Consider the following 21,150-nt stretch of genomic DNA (forward strand, 5'->3'; position numbering starts at 1 on the left):
TTTCCGTGGTTTCCGATCTGCCGCCTGGAGGACACTGATGAGCAGCCCTGAGAAGGGGGCCTGCTCCTCCCCACCCCTCGGAAGCCCCTGGAGGCACGTGCTTGGACACTGAGGTCGCCTGCCCTCCTGCGCCTGAGCCGTGGGGGTGAACGCAGCCCAGCCTTGGCAGGTGTGGGTACCCAGGGCACCTGCGCCTGGTAGCTGGGCACCTGCAGAGCCATGCCCCTCAGGAAAACAGGAGCTGGGGGCTGAACTGGGGCCTCAGAGCCTGGCCAGCCAGGTAGCCAAGTGCCACTCTCTGGACGGGGATGAGGCCACTCTGGCTGTGCAGCCCCAGGGAACCACAGCCCGACTCCCAGGCCTCTGCAGCTCCCAGGCACTGTCCCCAGGTCTGTGCCCCTGGAGTGATTCCCAAAGGGTCATCTCGTGTTATGGGGTGGACAGGGCAAAGCTTCCAAAGTCCCCCAGGAGCGATCCACAACATTTCCAGCTCAGGAGACTGGCGTTCCCGGCGGGGCCGATGAGAGTGGATGCCATGGATTCACATTAAGTCATTCCACACCTGTTTGCCAAAACCCCACTTGGTCAACTGCAGTAAGTAAGATGTCCCCACAGGGGAAGCTGGATAGTGGGTACCTGGGACCCACCACTACTTTGGCAACTTCCCAGGAGTTTAATGACTTCTACATAAAAAGTTTTAAAAACAGAGTTAGTCTTGGCTATATCCCAACTAATATGCTACGGACAAGGTGATAAGCCCTGTCCCCTGCAGGAAGCTACCCACATACACCCAGTAGATTACAGGAATTTAGAAGAGATTGCAGGAGCCAGGCATGCTGTGGGCACCTGTAGTCCTGATTACTCAGGAGGCTAAGGCAGGAGGATCAGGTGAATCCACAAAGTCAGGGCAACACAGGCAAACCCTGTCTCTAACAAAAAAAAAAAAGAAAGAAAGAAAAGAAAGAAAGAGAAAAAAAGAGGAGGAGAAGGAGGGAGAGAGGGAGTAAAGGGAGGAGGAGGAGGGGGAGGAGAGAACTAGGACTAACCGGGGGTGACGAGCAACTGGTGTACATTGATGCAGCAGGAGTGGGAGCCGTTTATGGTCGGACAGGAGGGGTATATATACATTCCACACAGCTTATCTTAATTAACATAAACTAGATACAGCAGTCCACCAATAAGGAATCTCCACACTTCATGGCTCGCTGGCGCTACTTCACAAACCACTCCCTCTGGCAAAACGCCAGGCGCCATCCTGACTTGTTGACAGACTCTAACCTAAGACAACGAAGAGGGCGTGACTTGCAGACCAGGGCAACCCAACAGAACTGTGGTGCATGCCACATCTGTAATCCTCCACTTTCTAGTAGGGTGTTTTTTAAAAAGGAGAAGGTGCGATTAGCTTTAATTGCCTAACTTCATGTCATATATCCAGAAACGAGGCAGCGTTCCGTGGTACTTGGTGTTCTTCATCATCATCATCTAAACTCATTTCCCACCGCAGCTGGTCTCCGCTGGACTAGCTGGGACACATCGCAAGTGCCCAGCGGCCATCTGTGGAAGGGGCTGCTGAGGTGGACGCTCAGGTCCACCCTGGGCCCTGCTGGCTTCAGACCTGGGTGCCACCACTCAGCCGCTCATGACCCTGGAGAGGCAACAGCAGTTCTGGGAGCCTGGGCTCCCTGCCAGTGACCCTGTCCACCCAACAGAGTCCCCATGAGAACCGCGATCAGCCTCCCACAGCTGATCCTACGGTGACTGTCCTCTAAGGGAGACCTGGGCAAGGGCTTCGAGGAGGCCCAGGCAGAGAGCAGCCAACAGCTCCACGGGTCCCAGCCCTGGCCCTAACACTGTCCCTGGGAAGAAGAGTGCCCCTGTCCCTTTATCTACTCTGGTTTCTCCTGTCCCCCCCGGTCCACAAACATCCTCAGAGAGTGGCGTGGGTGCACTGAGGAAGGAGGGAGGCCAGAGGAGAGAAAGAGAAGGGGAGAGGAAGAGGAAGAGATGGGAGGGGAATGGACAGGGAGAGGGAGGGGGAGGCTGAGGAGGCCCGGGAGCCCAGGGCGGCTCCCCAAAAGCCTCTGGTTGAAAACAGCAAGCACAGGACAGATGGGCAGCTCGGCTCGTGTGCCGCCTCCCCGTTCGCTGTCCTCTGCCTCCCCCTCCTGGGCTCCAGGTCCAATCGCCCACCGCGGCCATCAGGCAGGACGGAGCCCGGGTACAGGAGGACCCTGACCTGCCGGGAAACCATCTGGAATCTGGAATCCTGGGTGGCTCCTGAGGTCTTCCTGACTCAAAGGACAACACGCCACACTTAGGCCACGGCAGCAGAGCAATGTCATCCCCCGCACAGCCCCTGCCGTGACAAGACCCTGGCTCCCCGGTGACGGAGGCTTGGCCCCTGCTGCTCCCGCGCAGCCCATGCCCAGGAGGCTGCTCGGGTGGGCACCAGGCTGAAGCTGCATGCCCAGCTGCTGCGAACGGCCGCACGTGGATGGACGTGCTGCTGCAGGTGACACCTGCCATGCCAGCTGCTCCAACATGCCAGCAGCCACCCCGGAAAGCACCCGCCTTAGTGACCGCCACCGCCCACTTCACCTCTCAGCACCTGCCGCCTCCTGAGCGCAGAGGGGCACCCTGTTGGCATGCACGACCCAAGCAGCCCTGGGGACTCCACATCCCTGTGTCCAAGGCAGGTGCTGCAGTGTCCCTGGCCAGAGCCACCATCCCTTCTCCAGGAGCCCGCGGCAGCTGTCCCTGGTTGGACCTTTGCCCCCTGCAGGCCACAGGCACTCCCTGACTTTCAGCAGGGCTCTGGCCCGGGGGACCTTCAGTAAGTTGAAATATTGTTAACATAAAACATATTTAATAGGCCCGAGCCGTGGAGCTGTGCGGCGGAGCCCAGCTGCCTCCACACCCTCGGAACACGTTCTCAGCCCTCAGGTGGACGAGATGGTCACACGCACACACAGAGTTTTTTATTGTCCAGTGTGGAACATCCTCGTGTAACGTATTGAACACGCTGAAAGGGAGTCCCAGAACGGTCCCCTGAGCTCAGTTCACACCCTCGAAAGGCAAAAGAGCCAAGTTGAACCGTATTAGACGAGGCACTTGGAACCGTGCTTTCAGAATGCCGGCCGATTCTGCCTCCTGCAGATCCGCTAGTGCCCACCCTCCAGTGTCACTCAGGGGGAGAGGCAGAGTCCCTGCAATGACCTGTAAGTCTAAGGCATCCTCTCTGTCCTCCACTGTCCTCCCTGCCCTGCTCTCCCTGGAACTCCCCCGGCACACTCCTGCCTCAGGACCTTTGCTCGGCTGTTCCCTCCGCCTGGAGCACTCTTCCAAGCCCACTCGCCTGCCCACCTCATCTGCTGCGGTCTTTGCCCAGTGCCAGTTCCTCGGGAGACCCTTTCTCACCACCCTATTAGGGCTACAAGCTAACCTTTATCCTCATGGCAGACCGACTGAAAAAATGACCACCATCACCCGTCCCCACCCTCATGCTATGGCTGCATCTTCTGCAAAGCAACTTTGCAGCTGCCTCCTCTCGGGTGCAGCCTGCCTGCACCTGCAGTGGCCAACAGCCTGTGCCAGGAGTACCAACTTGCCTCCAGGAGAGACTTCAAGAGGCCCTGGATGCTTCTCCCCTCGCAGAACCTGCTTCCACCATGAAACCCAGCCTGGGCAGGCCTGTGGGCAAGGAGAGACCATGTGGATCAGAACCGAGAGGTGCCGAGGCCATCCTCCACCAACCCACCTCCACAGGCACAGAGGAAGGAGCATAGCCAAGATGATCTGAGACCAGAGCTGCCCGCTGGGCCAGTCTACACGGCAGACTCAGAACCACGGGCCCCCTAAACACCATCAGGTTTGTGGCTGTTTGTTATGCAGCAGTCGCTGACTGATCTACCTACCCTGAGCGCTGGCCCCCACCACCCACCCTGGTCTCTTAGTACTTCTTACCTCCTGATATGCTATAAAATGCATGTATCTGTGGTGTTGATTTAATACTGTCTCCCCTCTGTTTAGACTGCCCACAGCGGCACCTCCTCCAGGAAACACCTGTTTTGCTCACAGATAGATCCCCAAGTGCCTAGGAGAGTGCAAGGCACATAGTAGATGTTCAATTAAAAAAATTTGAGATGGCATTTCACTGTGTTGCCCAGGCTGGTCTCCAACTCCTGGGCACAAGTGATCCTCCCACCTCAGCCTCCTATGTGTCTGGGATCACACCACGTGCCTGGCTAAACTAAAGTGGCTCATAATAATTATAATCACCAATAATTTACATATGAAAGAGTATTTCTGTGTGGTTCTGATCTGCATGCGTGCAGGGGATGGAATGAGGGCCGGGCACATGCTTGGCAGGCGCTCTACCACCGAGCTACAGTCCCAGCCCCTCAAAACAAAAGATTTAAAATTAATTCTGGAAGCGGATGGAGATAACAATCTCCACTAGCCCTGTGTGAGCCCTGGCCTAATGACGGACAGGAAGCCACACTGCAGCCCTCAGCCTAACCCATGGTGTCCCATCGCCCCCTCTACTGGGGGACACACAGGAAACAGGTTGAGCATAAATGTATCACTTCTGGTAACTTTGCAACAAATACTTACGCCGTTAGAGTTTTATTCTTTAGAGAAAAGTAATCAGTGAATGATTAGTGGGGATTCATGGTGTATGACAAATTATACCAAAAGCTCCAGATTATTATCTCCTACCTGCTTTAATGCACCGGGGACAATTTCACTGAAATAGCTGCAGAATTGAGATCTTGGGACCTTCTGTCGATCTGAGGATGCTCACGCCCTTGTCCCATTTGCTGAGAAAGCTGACGCAGAGTGGAACCAACCCGAGACCAACAGCTGGCCAGCGGCCGAGCTGGGATCAGAACCCAGGTGTCCAGCTCCAAGACTCGTGATGACATCACTGTACTGTCCTGCCCACCGCCCACCCTGTTTAGAAAGCCCAGGGTGGAAACGTTGCACCCCTTAAAGGAGGAGAGGGAGAGGGAGAGGGAGGGAGAGAGAGAGAGAGATTGATTCTCGTGGAGGGGAAACATGAACAGAATTCTGAACATGAATAGAGTTTTAAGGGTGATAAGAGGGGAGAGAAGCAGCTGTCATTTGTTTAGGACGCTGTGGAATTGCCTAAATGACAGGCTCATCCCTAAGGAGCAGGAGCAGCAGCCATAGAGCAACATCTCTGATCCCAAATGCCCTGGTAGCCAGGCGCCGCTCTCGGGGGCGTGAGGGGGGTGGCCGGCGTGGAGATGCCGCTCAAGTAAACACAGGGAAGCTCTAGACATCGGAAAGGTACAGACTTCGTCCTCTTCCTGATCTCCCTTTGAGTCCGGCCGCTTCTCTCTTAAAAACACTCCTGGACCCCGAACACCCCTCGCTCACAGCAGCAGCTTTTTCCCAGGTTCAGGCCCAAATCTCCCGTCTCCCTGACCCTCTGGTCCCCATCCCCACTGCCCACCTCTCTCTATTTCATCTCCAAAATCATGAGAGTGATGTTTTCGTTGTCACCAGGCCCCTTCCTTTCTTGTCACCAAGGTGCTGGTCTTGCAGAACCTCTTGGCATCAGAACTGATCCCTCCTCCGTGTGGGTCAAGTGTCTCAGCATCCTGAGGAGCTGTCACCTCACCCACACGGACAACATCGTCCTGCTGGAGTCATGGATGATGCACCTCTAAGTCCTCCCCAAGCCTCGGGCCTCATCTCTGTCCCCTGCCTCCTCCTCCTGTTCCTCAAGCACAGTCTTCCCAGGTATCCACACACCTCCCTTCCTCATGTCCCTCGGGTCCCTCTCCAAGTGGGTGGCACAGCAGGACGGGGGACATAGGCTGTCCGCAGCCATCACCCCAGCAGATCAATTTCTATCTCAGTGTTGCCCACGTTACTGTCCTGGGATTGCTGACTCTGGAGCAGGTGGAAACAGGTGTCCACATCACTGTGCCTGCCAAGTTCTGAGTGACTCCTGTAGACGGGGACAAAGGGACAGCAAGAGGGACCAAGCAAATCACACTCCCTCCAGCCTTTGTCAGTGTCACCTCATGAGCTATGTCCCTGCCCACCCACGAGACAACCCCCACCCCCAGGTCCCACAGGGCTTTACTTCCTCTGTGACATGGTCACCCTGTTTGTTATCTGTCCTTCCTCCCAGGATGCAAACCTCATGAAGACCGGAGTGTGTGTGTGTATGTGAGAATGAGTGTGTGTGAGTGTGTGAGCAAGTGTGTGTGTGAGAGAGAATGAGTGTTTGTGAGAGTGTGCGAGTGTGTGAGAGCAAGTGTGTGTGTATGTGTATGTGAGTGTGTGGGTGTGTGTGTATGACAGTGAGTGTATGTATGTGTGTGAGAGTGCATGTGTGGGTGTGTGAATGTGTATGCATGTATGTGCATATGTGTGCATGTGGGTATGGGTGTGAGTGTGTGTGTGCTTGGGTGTGGGTGTGAGTGTGCTTAGGTGTGAGTGTGTAAGTGTGGGTGTGTACATGTGGGTATGAGTGTGGGTGTGTGGGTGTGGTATGTGTGATTGTGCGAGAGTGTAAGTGTGTATGTGTAAGAGCATGGGGTGGGGTGTAGGTGTGTGAATGTGTATGTGCAAGTCTGTGTGAGTATGCATGAGTGTGTATGTGTGTATGTGTGAGAGTGTGTGGGTGTGAGTGAGTGGGTGGTGAGTGTGGGGAGTGGATGTGGGTGTACGTGTGTGGGTGGGTGGGTGTCAGCGTCAGTGTGAGTGTATGAGTGTGTGTGTGAGTGTGTAAATGTGTGGGGGAGTGTGTGCGCGTGCGCGCTGGCTGCCGGCTCACTTCTCTCTGTCTGGGGTGCCCGAAGCCAGGCGCCCTCCTCTGGCAGAGCTCCCGGGAGTCACCGGGGACACGGCGGCCTGGGTGGCGGGGAAGGGCCCAGCGGGCTCTGTGGCCGCTGCCTCCTCCCGGCTCCTTGCACACGGGCCGGGCCGCTGTCCCCTGTGCAGCAGGACGGGCCTGTGCCGCCGCCGTGGGCCGGTGCTGGTGCTGGACGGAGCCGGGAGCAGGACCCCAGCAGCCCCGGGAGGCCCCGCCTCTGGCCCGCGGAGAGCCCTCTGCGGGGACCGCTCCTTCCTGGGGCCGCGCCGTGCCATCCTCACCGTGGCCACCAGAGGTCGCTGGGGCTGCGTGCAGCGCGGAAGGCGACCCGCGGAGGCTCCGGGCTCTTGGAGGCCGCGCAGTGGGGAAGAGGCTGCGCTCCCCGTGCACTGGGGCGAGATGCCATCGGACAAAGGCCGCCCGGTGGCACCTGGAGCCGAACCCTGCCCGCCGGGCTGTGGGGCCAGTGGCCTCGGTGTCCCCTCAACCAGGACAACTGTAACCCTTTCGTTGTAGAGAATTTGCCAGAGAGGCTCCCGCGAACGCGTTAGGAACCCGCAAGGCTGAGCAGTCACTGCTCCTTGCCTCCGCCCCCAACAGGACCCGGCGGAGGGGCCCGCCACGTTCTCGTTATGGCTTCCCCCTCCACTCCACCAGGACCTGCACGAGGCCAGAACAGGGTTGTCTGTTTTTAAGCTTATTTTCATGAACATTTCAAATGGACCTGAGTGGGAGGGACAGGGACAGCTCCATCTCCACAGGGCACCGACCGCTCCCAGCTCCCAGCACCGGGCCTGGCACACAGTGACTTTCACCAGGTGACTTTCTAGTGGCCACCTCCTAGGTGCTCTAGTAAGTCACCAGGATGTCGAGGAAGCAGGGTGACAGTGCCCAGGGGCTCAGTCTACTAGCAGGACTCCTTCATTTTGCAATCTCCCCAGGAAAGGTGAAAAAGTTGAGGGTGTGGTGGGGTGGGGGCATCTCACCTAGCAGCCAAGCTTCCTGGAAGAAACCTCAGCTTTGTGCTGAGGAAGGCACAGGTGCTAATGAGGTCAGAAGGGTCGTGGGCACTAAGCCTGAACCCAGGCAGCTGGAACATCAAGTGCAAAGGCCCTGAGGCTGCAGGAGGCACAGCCATGCTCAGCAGAGTCGGTGAGACTGGCAGCACACTGATCCTGACACTCAGGTTCAGAGGGACCCACTCCATTCAAGCATTTCCCAGGCTGGACAGGGGCCTGAGATGAAGAGACTTGAACACATCCTGGCTGTCGATCTCTCCCTGCCGTCCCTCCCAGAGCATCTCCTTGTGAGGTCCTCTGTAGCCGAGGTCTTAACCCGTAAAGGCTGCTGTAACAAAAACGCCCCACACCGGGCAGTTCATAAAGAGCACAAGTTTGACTCGCCCCTCCTGGATGCTGGGGGCACATTTGGTGTGGGCAAGGCCCCTCCGATTCCCAGGTGTCTCTCCCCTGAGGATCCTACTTTGGTGGTGGAAATGAAAAGAAGGCAGTTGGTGGGGCTGGACATCAGCGAGATCAGCAGGGCAGATGGTAGCTGGATGGGAGGACGGCGGTCAGGCCTCACTTTTCCCATCTCCTGTCAGACCCACCTCCTGGCAGGGCCTCAGATTCTCACTGGGGCCCAAGAAACCTGGCCTCTCCTCCACGCTCCTCTCTGCCTCCACTTTCCTCCGGCTCCACCGAGCCCCACAGGCCTGGCTGCCTCTCTCCTCTTTCTCTGCCCAGGGCCACCCTCACTCTCTCGCTCTCTCTCAGAGCGAGGGTCCTGCCAACCCCACCACCTCTAGGCTGGACAAGCCCCCAGACCCCACTTAAATAGGCCTCCAGAGAGGCCTTCTCCGAGCCTCCCTACCTTCTCCCTATAGTCATCCTCTTAATTTAACTTTTATCAAAATCAGCAACTGAGTAGCTACACGGGCTCCACAAACCTCTGACCCTCCCCAAGAGCTCGGGGTGCACATGCCAAGCTTCTGGGGTTCCCCCAGGTGCCCAGCGCCTGAGCCCTGTGCACACGTGGCCAATGCTTAGGACGCACGTGAGTGAGGAGCGTTAAGGTTCAAGCCCCCGCGTACCAGATCCTGTCCTAGAGGGCGCAGCCTTGTCCCCGGACACCCTCATCATCAGCATATCCTCAGTGGCTGCCCTGTCCTGTTGGAAACATGGGTCTCCACTCAGACCTTCCCCTCGTTTCTCTCTCGCTCTTGTGGGGTCTGAGCAGCACGGTCTCTGGGTGGTCACCTGCCTGGGTGTGCATGCCCTCCGATCCCTAGAGGGCAGGTCCTGGGCTACCCTGGGCACTGCCCGTATCCCCAGGGTCCAGAGCAGCCCCTGGCACCCAGAGGCCATCTGACTTCTGCTGGGTGCCCAAGTATCGGTGACTGGGACTCTGACACCCCCACCCCGTCGGGTGCTTCCTCCAGGTCCAGGCAGGTCTCCGGCACCCGGCAGGGTTCTTCCTGCGCCCTGGGCTCCCAGACCGTCCTCCGAAGCTCGGAGCCCAGGAAGACAGCCCGGTGGAGAAGCCCCTTGTGGCCTTCCCCAGCCCCCAGGTCCCACCCGCCCACCAACATGAACACCAAGGTCGGGGCAATGGTCCCCTCTAGGACTCAGGATCCAGGAGGCCGTGGCTTTTCCTGGTGGCCAACATCTCCTGAGACCTCAGGAACATTCTGCCCAGAGTTCACCGACTCACCTGAGAACCAGCCCCTCTGCCCCGTCCTGCCTCGTCCCCTGCACCCTCCGGAACTGGGGTTTTGGCTTTGTTTTCTTTCTCACCTGGAAACAATAAATCTTTCCCCAACAACAAAATAGTGGGTGGAAAACACGCTGTAAGTAGACGCAGTCACCAGAGAAGCAGACCCTCCTGCGAGAACCGAAATGTACACACCTCGGGGCCAGCTCAGAGCACACACACCCAGCCACGAGACCCTTGGAGGGATGCCCAGAACAGCAGAGTGACCACGTGTACCCGGGAATACTTCCTAGGAAATACTTCTGGAAGGTCCAAGGCAAACATGAGCTGGCCAGGAGCCGGAGGGCGGATCTGTCATGTGTCCAGTACACGAGGGGATGAGAGGCTAGAGGCAAGAAACGCATTTGTCGGGGGAAGACGGGAAACAGAAAACCAACTCAGAGCATCGGGGCTGGTGCAGGGCCCACAGCACATTTTTAGAAATGATCAAAACCAAAATAAGGAAGTCGCATTGGCAGACATCCTGAAGGATCCTTGCAGGTTGGCATAGCAAGCAAAGGGCGGCCAATTTACAGATTGTATACATTGGTGTCAACGAAGAGAATGGCACGAGGGCGATCGATGGGCCATCAGGGGGAATTCACACAGCACAGCTGACCTCAGGTCATAAAGATGGGAACGTACTTTCCAGCTCTGATTGGGACTCATTAATGCATTTATCACTCATTCACGCATCACTCATTCACGAATTTTCAGCTAAATCCACAGGGACCAAAAGCTTTCATGAGAAGCAAGATGGCTGGCAGTCCTCACACCTCCATAGTGGCTGCCATCTTCCCGCCATCCCCACTCCTATGGCTCCTGGACATGAGCTCAGGGACAGCCCCCCCCCCACCTCTCGGGATGAGGGAGAAGGGACAAGGATCTAGGTGTCTCCTGAGAAGTTCCCTGCCTGCTGCCACCCCCAGGTCCTCCCAGGAGCGCTGCCCTGGTGGGTTGGCAGGAGCTGGAATCCATCAGAGGAGACAGGAAGTTATGATCATTTTGCCACCGGCCATTCTTCATGAAAACTGACCCGAGATGACAGATTAAGAATGCATGTTTACCGCTCACCACTCTCCGTGTCCATGTCCCTGAATTCCATGAAATAAACAGGAAATACTTTCTTAAGGAAAGAATTCATAAAACTCTGAAAGATCAAAACGAGTCTCATCGGCCAAATTTGGGGGAAATTTTTTAAAAGAGAGAAAATAGGGTGAGAGGAAGGAGCAGAGACGAAACCTCAATCCAGAACAGGTTCAGGTGACGAGGAGAGGACAGCAGAGAGGGGGCAGTTCTGTGATGCTCTGAGCCCCCAAATCCATGGAAAACTAGAATAGGAAGGTGCTGTGGGGCAGACCCAAGGCAGATGAGTGGGAACCGTATTAAGAACAGCAGGGCATTAGACCTGGTCGCCTCCCTTGCTTGTGCCACACAGCAGGAGGCAGCATTTCCAACCTGAAGCTGTAAGTACAGACTTTACAGCTAGGGAGACACAAACAGATCCCCAAAGGCATGAAGTCCCATACCCAGCAGGTAAACATCAGCCCAGTGTGTTAGTCAGTCTTCCGTTACTGCAACAAATGCCTGAGATAGATAAGCTTAAAAAGAAGAAAGGTTTGTTTTAGAAACTTCAGTCCAGACTGGTTGGCTGTATTGCTTTGGGCTGTGGTGACACAGGATGTCATAGCAGGAACATGTGGTGGATAAGCCCATTCACTTCACAGTTAGGTGTTAAGGAAAGAAAGAGGAGAGACTGGGGTCCCACAATCCTCTTGAAGGGCACACCGGTGAGATACAGCCTTCTAAAGGTTCCACCACCTTTGAATTGTTCTCTCCTGAAGTTGTGCCAAGGACCGGAGAGCAAGCCTTTAGCTCAGGGGCCTTCAGGGGACTTTCCAATCAAAACTACAGCACTCAGCCAATCAAAGGGGCTGAATATTCAAAGAGACACAGTCAAGATGAACCGCAGCAAAACCTGAGCTCAGGAAATCCCTCAAAATGCATTTCAAAGTCCCAGAGATAAAAATAGTAGAGATGAAGAGGTCGAAGTCAGAGAAAGCGTAAGAATTAAAAGACATGTGAGAGAAAGCTCCCGAGGTCCCACTCGCTCTCTGACACGGCCCTTCTGTAAACATAACGCACACCAGAAGCACAAGCCACGTGTGTGACTTTAGACTCTCCACAGCTGCTTCAGAAGCAAAAACAGGAGCTGCAGATGAGGCTCCGCGGTAGAGCACTGGACTAGCATGTGCGAGGCCCTGGGTTTGACCCCCAGCACCCTGAAAATTAAAAATAGAGCCAAGAGGAAGTCATCTTAATAACAGTTTAACACGTCGTACACAAGACATCTCCGTTGCAACATATATCAATAGTGTCACTTCCACACTGAATCACATAAACGCAGATGCCGACCTATTTTCGACTTCTTCAAGGATTTAGAAATACGTCTTCAACCGACACCACGTCTCAACGCAAGCCAAACGCATCTCAGTGCTCACAGGCCTCAGGGACTGGTGGCTCCCGGGTTAGATGCCACAGAGCCACCGTCACAGCCAGGCAGACCCAGATCCCAAGACGACCCTGAGCTCCGGGCAGAGCGGAGAAGCTTCCAGAGAGGAGCATAAAAGCCAAAGGTTCCTAAAAAGAAATGAGAGTGGAGACCAGACTCGGCAATGCGGAGGCCAGGGGACATGGTGGAGAGCCAGTCCCCAAGGAAGAGGGGCTCGGGAATTCCCCAGAGGGGCGCTCTGCCCGGAGGGGACACGTAACAGCGGGGTGGTTCATGCCGAGACTTGCAGGGATCCCTGCGAGGGCTCTGCCCGTGGCCAGCCTGGCCTCTAGCCACACTTGTCCTCTGGGGCAGTCAGTGCTCCACTGACCACAGGACAGGCCACAGGCCTGAGAGGCGAGGCGAGGCTCAGACCCTCCTGGGGCCCAAGAGCATCATGGGGCCCACTGAGCCAGTGCGCCGGAGCCAAGAAGAGAAGAGACGCTTCCCACAGTCACCATGGGGCCCTGAGCCTCGCAGGCCAGTCCCCCTAGGATTCCAGAAGCTTCCCCATGCTTCCCCTCCTCCTGCTGCATGGGCTCTGAGTCCCTCCATCATGGGGGCTCAGGGGCCATACTAGAATTCCTCCAATCACTACTCCTAAGACAGCCCATTTTGACCTGACTACTGGAAAATCCTTTCTGTTGAGCTAAAATGTATTCCTGGGACTTGGGAATCAAAGAATATAATTAAAAGGAAAACCATAGATAACTCTGATTCGATCCCCTCACTCTAAAGATGAAAGCAGAGGAGGCTCAGAGAGGGAAGGCACCCTTCCCGATGTCACGCAGCACAGTTAGGATAGAGCTGCATTTGATCTCTAAGGAACGTTCTGAGGATCTGCCAAAGGGACTTACTTGTCAAGGTCAAAAGAGGGACGCTGACTCTGCACCGCAGTCCAGAGCCCAGCTTTATAAAATAAAGTGTCCTGAGCCGATAGTGCTGCCCCAGAAAGGGATCCTGGGGCCTGGATCTGTCCCCGGAAGACACCGCCCCAGCGTGCTGCTATTTATTCTCCCTCTTTTTATGGCCGGGCTCAGCACTGGGTGTTTGTAGGACAAGATGGAAGCATAGGTTTAAAAAAAAAAATAACCAGGCAGCTCTCGGGAGCCCTAAAACCCTTCCAGGGAGAAGATTGTGCATCAAACGGGCTCCAACCCTCGGGGCTCCCTCGGGCCTCGGGAACCTGGGCTAACCCCCTGCTCACAGCTCACGGGTCTGACCCGGCTCCAGGGTTCCCTGGGAAACCTTTGCCAAAACCACCCTGGGGCTGACCCCGCAGCTGCTCCGCGAGCAGCCTCTGCAGGGCCCCAGCACAGGAGGCCACCAGGAGCCCCGGCCCGGCCATCACGTCCCCTGCCCTCGTGTCCCCTGCCTTCGTCGTCATGCGTTCCCTTCAGAGACTCTCACGGATGCAGACACTGGGCAGCGAGCGAGCGAGCGGGGGACCCGTCCTTGTCCACACGGCTCAGCTGGAGCCACAGCCCAAGATCCCCAGAGGCATCACCCGACCCGAGCTCCCGCCGGCCGCTCCTAGGGTTGCACCTCCTGCGTCCACCCAGCCCAGCAGGTGTCCCTGTGACCCGCGGCGGGGCCGAAGCTCTGGGTCGGTTCCAGGCCGTCCAGACGCTCAGCTGTACTGACGCCTGGCCGTGTGTGAGACCACGGGGGCCAGCGCGGGGCCAGAGCCCCTGTGGGGTGAAGGGACACCAGCGTGACTGTGCCTGGACAGCAGGTGTGCTCGGGGCTGTCCAGACTCCTGGGGTCCCCAGGGCTCAGTCGGTGTCAGCCCAACTCCTCCAGGATTTCTGCCACTGTCCCTTTCACCCGCGGGAAAGTCCAGGCAGGAAACCGAGAAGCTCAGACCCCAGGTTCCAACCCGCGCTGCTGCCCAGCTCTGGGTCCCTCTGTGGGAGCCCGGTGCCCGCCCAGATGAGGCTGACCCCAAGGCCACCAAGCTGTGTCCCCTCCTCCCTGGGGCCCTCACTCAGGAGTCTCCACCAGAGGGCTGCCAATCACCTGCCAACTCACCACACAAAGGTGACAGGGCCATCAGCCACCACAGGCCCAGAGGCAGACCCTGCAGACAGCAGGGGACCCCCTGCTCCGCTGGCTGCTCAGGGGCTCCCTAAAGGGAGGTCATTGGGAGGTCACCAGGAGGTCAGAGGTCAAGAGGCCGTGAGGTCCCTGCTCACTCCTCGGCTCTCCCCACCCCAGCTCCTGCCAATAACACCTTCCTCCCCGGCCTTTTCAGATTCTGGTGGCCCCTGTGGTCCTGTCCTATCCCATGGGGGGGCTCACCCTCCTGCCCCCCTTTTTAACCGTATCTTACTAGAACCAAGGGTCTAATTAAGCACACAGTCCTCTTCCTGCCGGGACTGGACGGTCTATTGAGGACATCAACAAACTTGCTCAAAAAAATAATTCAGACACGAACATTTGACAGACAGCGAGCTGGGGGCTGGGGACGCCCCCTGCTCCTGGAGCCTACGGGCTGATGGGGGAGACGACCAGAGACAGGAGCCAAACGGTGGCTCTCAGGGCTCCTGGGAAACAAGGCGGGGTGGCTGAGGGGGGCCTGCAGGGGACCCACCCAGCCAGGGAGGTCAGGAAGGCATAGAGGACACTGTGGTGGCACCGCAGAGCCATCAGGAGGGAGAGGAAAGGGCAGGAGTCAAGGGGGAGGAAGGCAGAGCCCACCCAGCAACAGCCTCGGAGGAGGTCTGGGGAGGAGGCCTGGGGAGGAGGAGGCCTGGGGGGGGGAGGAGGCCTGGGGAGGAGGAGGAGGCCTGGGGAGGAGGAGGAGGCCTGGGGAGGAGGAGGCCTGGGGAGGAGGAGGCCTGAGGAGAGCTGCTGGAGCGTGCTGGGGAGGCTGAGGCTGCACAGTCAGGGGGCGAGATCCGGGAGGCCCTGCAGGCCACTCCAAGGCCTTGGGACCCTACTGGGTCCTGGTGTCCCCAAACTCCTTCCCAGGAAGCTCCTCCGGATGTCAGCCCCAGTCCCCCAGTGAACGCTGGCTGCCGTGGGAACGCCCAGGACTGCCGGGGACTCTGTCTGGGCCGATTGTGCCTCTGGTGCTAAAGGATGTCAGCTGACGGGGACCTCGGGGTCAGCCTGTCTGGGGTTAGATTGTGCCCCCATTGGGCGGGATGCCAGGGCATTCCTGGTAGGTAGCGAGTCGTGGAGAAAGGCCCGGTGGTGTGAGCCCCGTGACCAGCATTGTGGACCCCACCTCAAGGTGCTCCTCCCCGGAGATGGTCAGGGAAGCCCAGTGGGGGAGGCTTGGCCCTGGTGAGCGCTGCCCCTCGCCTCCAGGAGTCTGCCTGCCCCGGGCCCTGAGCCCCCTCACTAGTGACCGTTCCTGAAGCCAGCAGACCCCGAAGCCCCTGCCACGGCTGACCCAGGAGGTGCTGCGCCGGCCCTGCCCCTGCAGAAGTGGCATCTCCCAGCCCCAGGGCTCCTGGGCGTCCTGGGAAATGACTCAGGAACAAAACGGCCCCTGCCCCAGCAGATGCTGGCGATGATGAAGTGCAGTCCCTGAACTAAAAACCAAGGCGGCTGGAAATGAAAATCCTGAGAGAAGCCGCAGTTTCTGGGACAGCTATTCCCTCTGGGCTGGGAGGAGGGGAGCCGGTCCTCACCCACACGCTGAGGCCAGCACCCTGGGAGAAGGGGGACTGGATCCAGCGGGCCTGGGCGGGTGGCGTCTCACTTGGAGATTCCCAGACTGTGTATCAAGCCTGTGGCTGTGCAGGCGCCCAGCTCTCCAGAGGCACAGAGTCGGGCACCCAGCTCTCCGGAGGCACCGTGTCCTCCGAGTCACATCTGCCTCCAGTCACCAGGTGCCTCTGCTTCCTGACCTCGGGCCGGTCCCTCGGCTCTATGCCTCCACTGTCCCATCTGGGCAATGGAAAGGGCCTCGGGCAGGACCTGTAGCCCCTCCACGCCTAAAGCCTCGGCCCAACAGGAACCAAGAGCTTCAGAGAAGCCCCCCGAGACGTAGAAGGGGGACCAGGGCGTCACTGACACAGGAAAGACTCTCCCAGAAGAAAGGACACGCATGATGACCACGGCCACCCAGAGGTCTGGGGCCTCGGGAAGCCAGCACGGGATTTCGGCACAGAAGGGTCCGTCTTGCCAGCAGGGTCCCACCTGCACTCTGCCCACGCGGATGGCACTCAGCAGCCTGGGTGCCCTTCACCTTTGACCTTCCTGTCCTCCACCTGAAGAAGGACAACAGCCCAAAGGGAAGTTCCCGATCGCTGGCAGCTGTGAATGTCACCTGGAATGGAAAAGCACTGGGCAGCTGTGACCCCCACCAGGGACCTTGAGGTGGAGGGCTGCCATCCTGGATGCTCTGGGTCGGGTCCCTGTGATGGCCTGAACTGTGGCCCTACGTTCACATGAAGTCCCCCAGGCAGTGGCAGCATGTGTCTGTCCCGGGAGCTGGGGTCTTTAAAGGGGTGGAGACGTGAAAAAGAGGTCAAGGAGAGAGGCCTCCGGAGACGCTGACCCTGCGACTCCAGGTCCCTGTGTGGCTGCTGTAAGCTGGGAGGAGCAAGGGACAGGTTCTCCCCTCGAGCCACCAGAGGGAGCACAGCCCCCGACATCCATTTATTATTATTATTGTTGTAGTTGTAGGTGCACAACACCTTTATCTTATTTATTTTTAAGTGGTGCTGAGGATGGAACCCAGGGCCTTGCACATGCGAGTGCTCTACCTCTGAGCCCCAGCCCCAGCCCCAGCCCCAGCCCCAGGCCCAGCCCCAGGCCCAGCCCCAGGCCCAGGCCCAGCCCCAGGCCCAGGCCCAGGCCCGCCCTCTGACGTCTTGACACCAGGTTTCCAACTCCAGAAGAAGCACCAGGGAGCACATTTCTGCTGTTTGCAGCCACCGCCACATTTGTGGCCATTTGTGACAGAGAGACACAGAAGCTCTGCCTGATTTTAAAACACAAGCTGTCTCAGGTAGGGAACGGTACAACCTTAGAAAACAAGGTTTGGATTCAGACAGCCGAAGACAGTGCTCTGTGACCTTCAGGAGAGCCAGCCTGGTCACGTAGGGTCTTTGACAGGTGTCATGAAGACAAACAGGCACCGTGGCCTTTATGGGACACTGGTTGAAGAAACGTGTCAAGAACCTGCGAGACGCCGAGGATTGCCCCAGGTACTGGGGGTAGAGCTCGGAGACAGTATCAAGAGGGGACTTTTAACCTGAGAATGACTCTCCAGAATTTTCCAACTTCCCACAGCGAGTGAACGTGTACCTGTTACTACTGGTCCCTGTGTTGGCAGAATCTGGTGCCCCTGAACCCTCAGAAAGGCCCGTTTGATTCCCATTTTGTGCAGAAGGAAGGAAGCCATCTGTTCAAGGTCACCCGGCCAATGAGGAGAGCCGTCTCCATTTTGGAGCCCAGGACAATGGGCTTCTGAATCTGGACTCTCCGCCGCTCCACAGGCACTTTAGGGCTCAGCTTGTTTAGAAGCCGCCGGCTGCGCAAGGTCTCTCCTCTTCTATGAAGAAGCCCGCGGTAAGCACATTCGGATGAAAGCCACTTAAATCAAGACGTGAGGGAATCAGGCTGGCCAGAGCGTGCACTTCTCGATAGAAAAGCACCAGAAATTGCTGACCAGGGGAAGAACGCAGAAAAGCTAACTCTGGCTTTATTTTTAAAAAGGAGAATAGTCCCATCTGTCAGAGTGACACTCCTGAGGGCTCGGGAGCCCAGATTGGCCCACCACCATCTGGCCACTCTTGCTGCTGGACAGAGGCCTTTCTTGGAGCACCAGGACCCGTCACTGGGACTCTTCAGGAGTCAGGCAACGTGGTCTTCAGCAGAGAGCCAGGCAAGCCATCCGGGAAGTCATGCCAGATGGTGTCCGCGGTCACAGACCACCGCCTGCCTCCACTCGGTGGCCCCAGTACAACCAGCTTTCTGGCTCCTAGCCCATTTCACCCACCCAGACGCCAGATCCATAAACAGCCCACCAAGAGGGTTCAGTGTAGCCCTCCCACTCACTCTCAGACCGCGCCAAGGAGGGGAGGGGTTGCAAATATCATTCTGAGGTCCAGCTACACCAACTCCCCTGATGCTCGATTCCTTCTTGGTCCTATCGCTTATTGTCATATGTATTGTGTAACAGTGTTCGTAGGTGCATGTGATTTTGTTTATATATTTTAGATATTAGATCTTCTGGGTAGAGTGGACTTATTATTGTTATTACGGAATGTTTCTCCCTACAATGTCGTTTGCCTTAAAGTTGACTTTGTCTTACGTTGACCAAATGATGCTAGCTTTTCTTTGGTAGTATCTGCATGGAATAACTTTTTCTGTTCTTTGACTATACATTTTTCCACATCTTCTATTTCAGGTGTGTCTCTTATAAGAATATGGTGTTGGATTTTTTTCCCTTGTTAATTGAAACATCTCATCCTTTTGCAGTGTTGATATAATCATTGATATTTCTGGGTCTAATGCATCACCTTACTATTTGATTTCTGTTTGTTGACCTGTTTTTCTCACTCTCTCTTCTTGCTTTAGTGTCAGTTTAAAAAAATTATCCTTCTTGTCACTTTTCAGTTATATATTTTTTGCTCTGTTAGTGGTTACCATAAAGATATTGACATACTTCCTGGAACATGAGACTCTAATATAAATTTCTGCTCACACTGTGGTCACCTCAAGGGATTTCTAACATAAACTCCTTTGACTTTTTCCTGCCTATGTGCTGCTGTGATCATGTATTTTAATTCTACATACATTTTAAACAACTTTACTGAGGTATATTGAGGGGGGGTACTGGGAATTGAACTCAGGGGCACTCGACCACTGAGCCACATCCTCAGCCCTATTCTTTGTATTTTGTTTAGAGATAGGACCTCACTGAGTTGCTTAGCACCTCACTTTTACCGAGGCTGGCTTTAAACTCACAATCCTCCTATCTCAGCCTCCCAAGTCGCTGGGCTGAGGTATATTTTACCTATAATAAAATTCACCCATCTCAAGCATATGAGTCAATGATTTTCAATCAATCTTGAGAAGTGGTGTGATTATCACCATAAATTAGTTTTGAAGCACTGTATCCCCAATAAAACACCTCATGGCTCCTCATTTACAGCTAATCCCCATAGGCTTTCCTGGCTCCAGGTAGCCACTAATCTACTGTGTCTCCCTAAATTCCCCTTTCCTGGACATTTCATGTAAGTGAAATCACAATGTGTGGTCTCTTTCATCTGGCTTAATATTTTTGAAATTTATCCATCACATAACATGGGTCAGTAGTTCATTATATGACACCACCTTTGTCTACTCACCCTCCAACTGACAAACATGGATTATTATGAAGAACACTGCTATAAACATCTACATAAAAAATCATTGTGAGGACATTTGTTTTCTAGTGTCTGGAAGTAGAATTTCTGGGTTATGATTTTTATCTCTAGCTTTTTGAAATACTTATATTTTCCATAACAGCCTTTAGTATCATTGCTCTTCTACTTTTTCTGCACGTCTATCCTTCCTTCTGGGATCATGTTTCTTCTACCTGAAAATTCCCTTTAGTGTTATTTCTTGTAGTATGGTTATCCAGGAGCAAATTTTCTAGATATCGTGTTGTTGCCGTTCACCTGAAGACACCTGTGTTTAACCCCTGTGTGCTAAGGTTGTCTAGATATGGAATTCCCAGGGCTGTTAGTTTCTCTCTGTTCTAAAGGGGTTGTTCCATCATCTTCCAGCTTTCACCGGGTCACTAGAACAGTCAGCTGTCACTCTTGATGCTTTATTCAAGGACATTTTCCTCCCTTTGATTTTGTCTTTGATTCTGAGTTTCATAATGAGGCATCTCTTGTATTCTCTGTTCTTACTCTTCTTGAGGTTTTCAGAATTTCTTCAGTCCATAGCTTGAGAACATTCATCAGTTTTGGAGAATTCTTGGCCAGTATGTCTAGCTGAGATTAAATATTCCTTCTTCTCTGCTGACTCTTCTGGAGAGAGACATTCACACAGGTTAGATCTTCTTCCATGTTCCAGATGCCTCTAAACTCTTTTCTGTGTTTTCCATCAAGCTTTTCAGTGTATATATTACCTCCCAGTCTTCTAGTTTGCTATTTCTCCTTTTTGGCCCAATTTGTTGTTAAACACATACTGTGTTCATTTCAGCTGAACTCTTTTTTCAATTCTGGAGCGGTCACATAATTTTATGGATTCCAGCTCTTTCATAAAAGTATCCATCTTAATCACAAGTATTTTAAAGAACATGTCTAAGTCCACATCTTCATCTTGGTTTTTAGTTACTTGATCCTGCTCCCGAGCATGCCTGGAACATTTTATTGAATGCCAGATATTCTGTATGAACAGGTATAGCAACAATTTGTGCCGCAGTCTGGCTGGGCACAATTCAGGAGCCACTTGTCAAAAGAAACGAACTTTATTTTTATAACCACACAGGCCAAACAAAACAGCTCCTCAGGAAAAACCCTCAGAGCCCAACTGCCACCACCAGCTTTCCACAAGCCTCTCACCCCCACACCAGCCTCTCCACCTCCCACAATCCTCCTGCTCTTGAGGCCGATTGGCTGGGTCCCATGGGCAGAGCCAAAGAAGTCCCCAATGAGCAGCTCCGTGGTCTGAAAGGGCAGGGAAACAGCCCAATGAGCATCACTGCAGAGGAGCCAATCAGCTAGATGTTGCTGGGGCCACTGTGAGCCAATCATCAGCCGGCAGTCTGAAGGGCAGGGAAACAGCCCAATGAACATCACGCAGAGGAGCCAATCAGCTAGATGTTGCTGGGGCCACTGTGAGCCAATCATCAGCCGGCAGCTGGAAGTTTGCTGGCAGCTGGAATTTTGCTGGGGCCCCTTCGGCTGTGGCTCTCAACAAATTTGAGGCTCCGGTGTGCTGAGGGCCATTGCCAAGTAGAAATGACGCATCGAAATTTCCTTGCTAGTGTACCCCATGTTAAATGGATTTCGCTGTTGACATTGCATGTAAGGTGACC

This window comes from Spermophilus citellus (assembly GCF_964194105.1).
Source record: "Spermophilus citellus genome assembly, chromosome: 12".
Lineage (NCBI taxonomy): Eukaryota > Metazoa > Chordata > Mammalia > Rodentia > Sciuridae > Spermophilus > Spermophilus citellus.